This window comes from Aristolochia californica, unplaced genomic scaffold (genome assembly GCF_029961685.1).
Source record: "Aristolochia californica isolate CCGP_79_NKW_82.1479 unplaced genomic scaffold, dmAriCali1.0.hap1 SCAF_11, whole genome shotgun sequence".
In the NCBI taxonomy this organism is placed as follows: domain Eukaryota; kingdom Viridiplantae; phylum Streptophyta; class Magnoliopsida; order Piperales; family Aristolochiaceae; genus Aristolochia; species Aristolochia californica.
Window position 1 is genome coordinate 25,203,531 of NW_027181782.1, and position 8,264 is coordinate 25,211,794.

Here is an 8,264-nt window from a genome sequence, read left to right on the forward strand (position 1 = left end):
GAACAACAACCACACGGTGCTTCTCCACTTGGTGAAGCTTGGAGAAGTTAGGTCAACCTTTTTTCGAAACAAAGGAGGGACAACTGAACTGAGTCATCGAGACAGAGTCAGATCGGAATTTTTTCACCTTATGTTCTGGGAGACATTCTGCTGGCCGTGAGAAGAGGTTTTTTGAGGTCGAACCCAAATCAGCCATTAACGACAAGGTTTTGGCAGAATACCCCTCCGATTTCGGATTTCCAACGTTCTTCTCGGAGATTCTCATGGTTCCCGATTTTGGATTTGAGGTCGCACCCAAATCGTTCCCATCGACTTCGGACAGTGAATGGTAGGATGAGGATTTCCCTGCTAAGGAAATTTTTAATTTATCAGGCCTGTGGCCTGTCTTCCTGTCCGAGACAACATCTACTGCCTTTCCTTTCATGAATTTTTCATCCTCAAAGGATTTAGGTCGTATGAACTTATTTTCTGCGGCAGTGAGATGCCTCTCCATTAGTGAAATTTTAATGGAAGTTCTACGCGTTACATCCCCCAAAGTTTTTTTCCCATACTATAAGTCCTGAACGTATTTCTTCTAATAAATCGAGCATGATAATCCATTTTTCTTGGGACGAAGAATCACTCATCATGTTCTCGCTCTGATACCAGTTGTTATGGTCCCTGATCTGACACATGGATTCGTAGGGAGGAAGAACAGAAAGACAAAAATCAAGCCAAAGGGAAGCTTGAAAACCCTAGGTTTGTTGAGGAGAATGCACATCCCTGAGCTCGTTGAGGAGAGCTCAAAACCCTTGTTTATGCTAAATCAATGTTTGCCTTTCTCATTACTCTTACCCCTTAAATAGGGTTCACCCTTGAAAGGTTTAAAATAAAATATTACAAAAATATACCTATAAATAAAATATTCCAAAAAAGCCCATGTGACCTATTAATTCTTTAACTGAAATAAAATATATTAAATTAAAGAAAAAAATAAAAATAAAAATATTATTGCGTGCATAACATCACAACCCTCAATCAACGTCCCAAAAGAGGTCCTAATTCCCCACTTGGGGTCCCAATTGAAGTCTACATCATCTTATAATTATTCTGATAAGGTCCATATAATCATCCTCAGGACAACCAAGTAAGGCCCAGACTCCCTACCACAATTGAGGCACAACTAGTTTTCATCTCTTGGTCACCCAGTTGAGGCCCAGACTTCTTTATGCAGATAGAACAATATTTTTCCTCTCTTGGTCAACCAGTCGAGTCCCAAATTCCCCACTACAGCAGGGGTATAATTATTTTGTAAGCATATGCATAACCCCATATGCCAAGGGTCAAAATTTTTATGGTTAGTTTCCCAGTTAGACTATAATTTAACACTCTTACAACTATGGTCAATTACGGCCATCCATTCGAGTTTATTATGACTCTTAGTCCAAGTCTCAAATATTTAATCCATTACTATTGCTTATAAATTTTCTAATTGACCCATAATTATAATTCAATATGGTTGATCGACCTTTCTAGTTATTCAAGAAGACTTACAAACTGACTCGTTAGGATTCCAATCCTAATTTCCTTGAACATTACATTCCTCCTTGTAACTTTGGCTGAGATTTCTTAACAAGTGAAAGAAACCTCTAAAATAGAGTTGAGGTCCTGTATAACGTTGCAAGGAAACTAAGGGCAAGGCTCAATTGGGATGTAAGTTGACTTCTTAGGCTTCTCTACATAAAACTTTTGCTCATTTTATCCTACAAAGAATTACTTCTGCAATATTGTTCATTCAATCCTACAATCTTGTACTTGGTACTTAATTATTAAGTAAATATCTTCACCCTAAGATTTTTCAACATTCACTTGGCTTTGTTCAATCCATGGATGGTCCACTTTCTGGTTCTCAATAAGATAAGATAGTCCACAACAAGACTTGGTTGACTATTGTTGTGGTTGAAACATCACCTTTTAAGTAATACACTCCCTTGGGAGATTCTAAATCTTAAAGGGAACTCTTCCACCTTACTTCATCTTCATTTTCATCTCATGCATCTACATGATCTTCATCTTCGAAATGGGTGTTTGTGTGAACAAGTTCATGTTCAAAATCTTCAAAATAGGGTGTTAGTGTGGACAAGTTCATCTTCATCTTCATCTTCATCTTCAAAATCGAAATCGAAAAGTATTTTTGGGGAAAGGAGAATAGCCAAAGAGAGAAGGGAGTGGGAGGCTGAGAGGGAGAAGAGAGAGAAGAAAGGGAGGTCGAGAGGGATAAGAGAGAGAGAGAAGCGAGAGAGAAAAATAGAGAGCGAGTTCGATAGAAGAGAGGGAGGCACGGAGACGAGAGAGGGGGTGCGAGAGAGAGGGTGAGTCCGAGAGACGGAGGCCGAAGACGAGAGGGAGCAGAGACAGAGGCCGGAGACGAGAATCCAAGACAAGAGAGGGAGCAGCGACATCGGGGGCGCAGGGAGACAAGAGAGGGGGTGCGGGAGAGAGGGAGGAAAAAATGGAAATGAGGACGTGTGAGAGAAGGGGGTGCGAGGAGAGAGAGGGGGAAAAAAAACCAAGCCGCAAGCGTCCTTCATCTCAAAGAAGATAAAAAATGGTCTTCAATGAGATGAAGGATTTTAAAACATGGAGATGAAGGACCGCTTCATCCCCAGCATCCAGATGAAATGTCATTTGCACTCCGCTAACGACTTCAACTGGTGAAGGGCGTTATGCGGTTGATCTTCATCTCGGACTTCAAGTTGACCAACCCCCCCTTTAGTATGATATCAAACCTCCAAGAGCTTCTACTAAACTCTTTGACTCATTGCCCTGTAAGACAACATTTTCAAATCGTTGAAGCCACTACACTACTACTCATGCTTACCTAAACAAAACACAAATTCATAGAGTTCAACTATTTCTTAGTTTAAATTAGAACTATCAATTTTATAAATCAAATTTGATATACTTCTAATCATATTAAAAACAAATGAAGTATGACCTTTAGAACCTAACTAACCCTAGTCCAAAATCAATCCACTTACTTTAGAGGTTCACTTTCCATATACACCTATCTAAACAACTTCAATCTATTCCATGCCCTCTATTCAATAACTTTCCTCCATATCCAATTAATCATGCATAAATCAATCAAGATTGTGGAATTCCAGAAACTTAAATGATGTATAATCTGCTCAACCCTCAATTCCAGCACCTCTTTCTCCATATCCAATTAATTATATGTAAACCCAGTAGGAGTATGACATTCCAGGAATTAACCATCTTAATCCAACTCAAGCCATCAATTCCAATAATCCACAGCCCATAAGTAATTATACCTAAATTGAACAAAGTTATGAAATCTGTTATGGTCCTGGGTTAAGTACCTATGTCTTCCGCTCCTAACAGGCCGGTCTTTTGGGTAGTATTCGCTAGATGCTTAACACTTGGTATCAGAGCAGGGTAACCCGGTAGAGAGAAGCACCAATGAATACTTTGAATTGCTTGAAAGAAAATTTGATATTGTCCTAGAGAGGTTCTCAAAAATTGATATCGATATGGAGACCTTGAAGGGAAGGATGGATAGCATGGAGAATGGTCTAACTACTGGCAAGAAATTTGCTGCATTGGAGGAGAAGTTCACTCTCAGTTTGGAAACTTTGAAAGGAAGGATGGATAGCATGGAGACTGGTCTGAGCACTGGCAAGAACCCAATTCCGGGAGACCATTCGCAGATCAGAGGGGGAGATGAGTTTACTAGACACACGAGTTTCTCGGGTCAGCAAGGACCCTTCATTCCGGAGGGACACCTCAACCATGGGGGAGGGACTGTACCCCTCATTCCAGATCAGAGAGGAGGGGACCATTCGTATAACAGAGGGGGAGATGAATTTCTGAGGCGCACGAGTTTTTTAGGACAGCAAGGACCCCTCATTCCGGGGGGACACTTCTACCAGGGGGGAGGCACTGTTCCGAGGTATACTAAAATGGAATTCCCTACTTATAATGGGTCAGAAGACCCTTTGATATGGTTGTATCGATGTGAAAAATTTTTTAGCCATCAGCGAGTCCCAACCTATGACCGATCAACGTAGCTCTCTTTCACTTACTAGGGGAAGCACAACTTTGGTACCAGCTAGTTGAGGTTGATAGCGAGGTGGTAGATTGGGATGAATTTAAGCGACTGTGTTCTCTCCGTTTTGGTCCTCCGGCTTACAGTAACCCTTTGGGAGATTTGGTTTTACTACGCCAAACTGGGGCCGTGGAGCAATATCAAAAATTATTCCAGGAAAAATTAGCACGAGCCAGCAGTATGGTACAAGTGGATCAGCAAGTTGCGCTATTTACAGCAGGACTGACAGAGGCCTTAAAGCTTGAGGTGGAGCTCTATGCACCTGTTGACTTATCCAGCGCTATGAATATAGCTCGTGCTTTAGAATTGCGACAACAGGCACAACACAGGCGACCTCCAGGGTCAGGGGAGCGCATTCCTCCGAGAAACAACCCGGGTATTACTTTGACAGGGGATCTGAGATCTAGTCATCCTACAACTCCTTATATAAAAAAATTGACAAGTGCTGAGATGGCAGAACGACGGGCTAAGAATCTATGTTACAACTGTGATGAACCATATCGGGTTGGGCATCAGTGCAAAAGATTGTTTTTGATCGATAAGGTTGAAGAATGAGGATATCGAGGTGACAGAGGATATGATTGAGGAAGAACCATCGGACATCTCCCTGCATGCCATTACTAGGCAGCAATCGGCCACAACTACGCAAAATGGGAGTGGCTCGACAACTTTCACCAGGTCTACCCAGCTTCCGAGCTTGAGGTCAAGCTCGATCTCCAAGGGGGGGCAGATGTTATGGACTCAATAAGACTGAGTCATCTACTTTACTTTTATTATTTATGTTGCTTTTAATTTCGAATTTTATTGATTTGTAATAAGACTTAAAGGTAGGGGTAGAATTGGGTTTAATAACCCTAACCTATGTTGATGTTAATTACCCTATTTAAGGGGTAAGGATGGAGAAATAAAGCAAGTTCGGAATTAGCATAAACTAGGGTAATTTAGGTTCCTTCTAGGCTCTCTATTCTAGGGTTCTTGGTGTGAACTCTCTTGGGGGTTTGCTGCATCCATTGGGGAGTCTTTGAGGAGATCTTGGAAGGAAAAGGAGGAGGAATCAGCCTTCTCTTCCATGCTGCAATAGTCATCCATCTCTTCCACGAACCAATAGTGAGGGAAGGAGGATTTGGTTGAGTCTTAGCATCAAGAAAGGGATTTTCGAGTTGCTGAATTGAAGGAGGTCTTCAAGAGGTATTTTTATCTATCTTTTCCGAGTTTACAAGAGCTAGAGACTGCCCTCTTTACATTCAGCATTGGTAGTTGCATGAATTCAGAAACCCTACTCATTGATGTGAGGTATAAAGTGGGGTTTCATAATTGGATCCTTAAAACAGTCTCTTGCTTGAATTGGTGCATTCATAATTAAGAAAAGGAAACTCCTTTTCAAGGGGAATGAATTCAGTAAAGGGAAAGGGGTTGTTCTTGAGTAATTACAGCAAGTAAAACCCACTTCACATGAATCATAAAAGAGGGGTTTCATATCTGAGTGCTTAAACAGTCCTTTAACTTGCTGGTTGCATCTATAATTGAGAAAAGGAAACTCCTTTTCAATTATAACGTGTGAGGGAAGAAAAAGATAGTTTCTTTTCACAAAAACGTGTTAAGAAACTCTCTAACAGTGCTGGATTCATATTCAACTCGCCGAGTTACTAGATCCATGGCTAGGGACCATAACAACTACTCAATTAAATAACTTAAATCCAATCCAAACCTTCAATTTTAGTAATCCATACCCACTACTCAATTAATCATGCTAAAATTGAACAAGGACCTGCAGTTCCAGCAATTAAAACAACTCCCATCTAACCCAAATCTTCAATTTCAATGCTCCAAACTCCACTCAACTAACTATGCTTAAATTGAACTAAAACATGAAATTCCAGCAATTAAAACAACCCCCATCTATCTCAAATCTTCAATTTCAATGCTCCATACTCCATACTCAACTAATTATGCTTAATTTGAACAAAAACTTAAAATTCCAGCATTAAAACAACACCCATCTATCCTTGATCTTCAATTTCAATGTTCCATATTCCATTCTTGACTAATTATGCTTGAATTGAATAAAAACATAAAATCTCAATAATTAAAACAAGACCCATCTATCCTAGATCTTTAATTTCAATGCTTTTTACTCCATACTCAACTAATTATGCCAAAATCGAATAGAGATATGAAATTAAAAAAATCAAACAAACTCAGACCTTTAATTCCAATAATCAATACTCAACACTCGACTATTCATACATAAATCAAATAGTATAAAATTTCATAAACTTAAACAACCTTAATCTAAATCAAAACTCTTGATTTTCAAAAATTCAAACTCAATACATGGCCAATCATGCATGAATAGAAGTAAACATAAAATTCCAAAACCAATCATCCTAATCTAAACAAAACCATCCATTTTGGAGACTAGAACCCAATACACGATCAATCACGTATAAAGTGAACTTTTTTTAACCCAAGAAGCTTAAATTCTAACTCAAACACCTCAGTTCGAACAAATATGTTGAATTTCTTAAAAAAAAAAAACTTTGCTAACTTGTTCTGATCTGAGTACGTGAGCCCTTATTTATAATAGAGGAAAGTAGTAGAGTCCAATTACAATTAAACTACATTTATCCCAATTACACCCAAAGTCTAACACTTAAAGATAAGTCCTAGTATTATTAAACAACTGACCATTAACAGAAGAGTAGCATAACTAAAATACCTTTTAAAACTCTTATGTAAGACCTCCTTTCATAATAATTCTGGCTTTGTAAGACTTCTTATTGTGAGAGTCATGTAAGACTCTTTCATATCTGCTCTTCAACACTCCCCCTCAAACTGGAGTTTATAACTTTAGCTTGCAATGAAAATGATTCTTGGTCTTCAATATTTTGGTCACATAAAAATTACCACAACATGTGGAATAAAATACTTTTTTTTTGTACCTCTTTTTGTAATTTCCCCCCCAAGTTGGAAGGTATAGGTGTAATCGTAGCTTGAAACAAAAACATAACTATATTTATTATCTCCTTCATGAAGGTATCCCAAGGATAAAAACTCAGTCGAACACAGACTCTCAAAAAATAAGATGGGTGATGTATGTATAAAAATTTTTGAAACTAACCTCATAGGATTTCAAACAAAAGTAGTGATAACAATCACTAAAAGGATAACGCCTGTCACTCAAAGTACAACGAGAAATACCCACTTAAGGTTAAAACACCCATATGTATATAAAAAGAAAAATCAATTGAAGCAATGCACAAGAGATTGGCCCAAAGGGGTATGCGAGAGTAAAAAAAGGATGATAGGAAAAAGGTAACTGATAAAAAGGGGTATGTGGGGAATGTAACGAAGGAAAAATAACCACATCGATAATAAGAAGGAGACTATAATGATAGAAAAATAATTTAACAAATTTTGACTAGGTATAACCTCAAGATAATTTTATGAGGGTGAGCAAAAAAATTCGAAGTTGATAATGCAAAGGATATACAACCAAGTAACAAAAACACAAACTAGAAAACAATATTGACTATGGAAACTATGATAATTATATAACTTAACTTACAAGTTTTTGTTTCCAAATTGATTAGTCTATATGAGGCAAGTTTCTAATCAAATACTCAACAAATTCCTATCTAGAATACTTTCCAAATTCTGTAGAATCAAACCAGAAACTTTCCAATGACAAACTTTCCTAAATTAGTAGCACTTTCCTAAGTTAGATTTTCTAAAGATAAGAGATTCTTGGGATCAAAGAAGCTTAAAATAAGAAGATAGTGTTGAAGTCGGACCAAAACTCTCTGATTAGAAGACACATTTGGCTAAAAAATTGGATTTTAGAAGAAAACGGGACTCTATTCACGTCAATGACTAGAGAGATAATAGGAGAGAAATAGGAAAAAAAAGAGAGATTTTTGGTAGAACTGGCCTTTGGAACTTTTGAGATCAATATCTCCCAAACTATAGTTCAGAATCACAAAAAAATTGTTTCTAAAGAAAATAGACTCGAATATATTTAATTTGATACCCACTTTTGCACAAAAATATACATTCTTGAATCTTTCATGACCTCTTGATTATCTTTATTCTCTAGTTTGATGCATACAGTATCCAATGTGAATATCTCTTTAAATATAGATCAAATTGACATAAA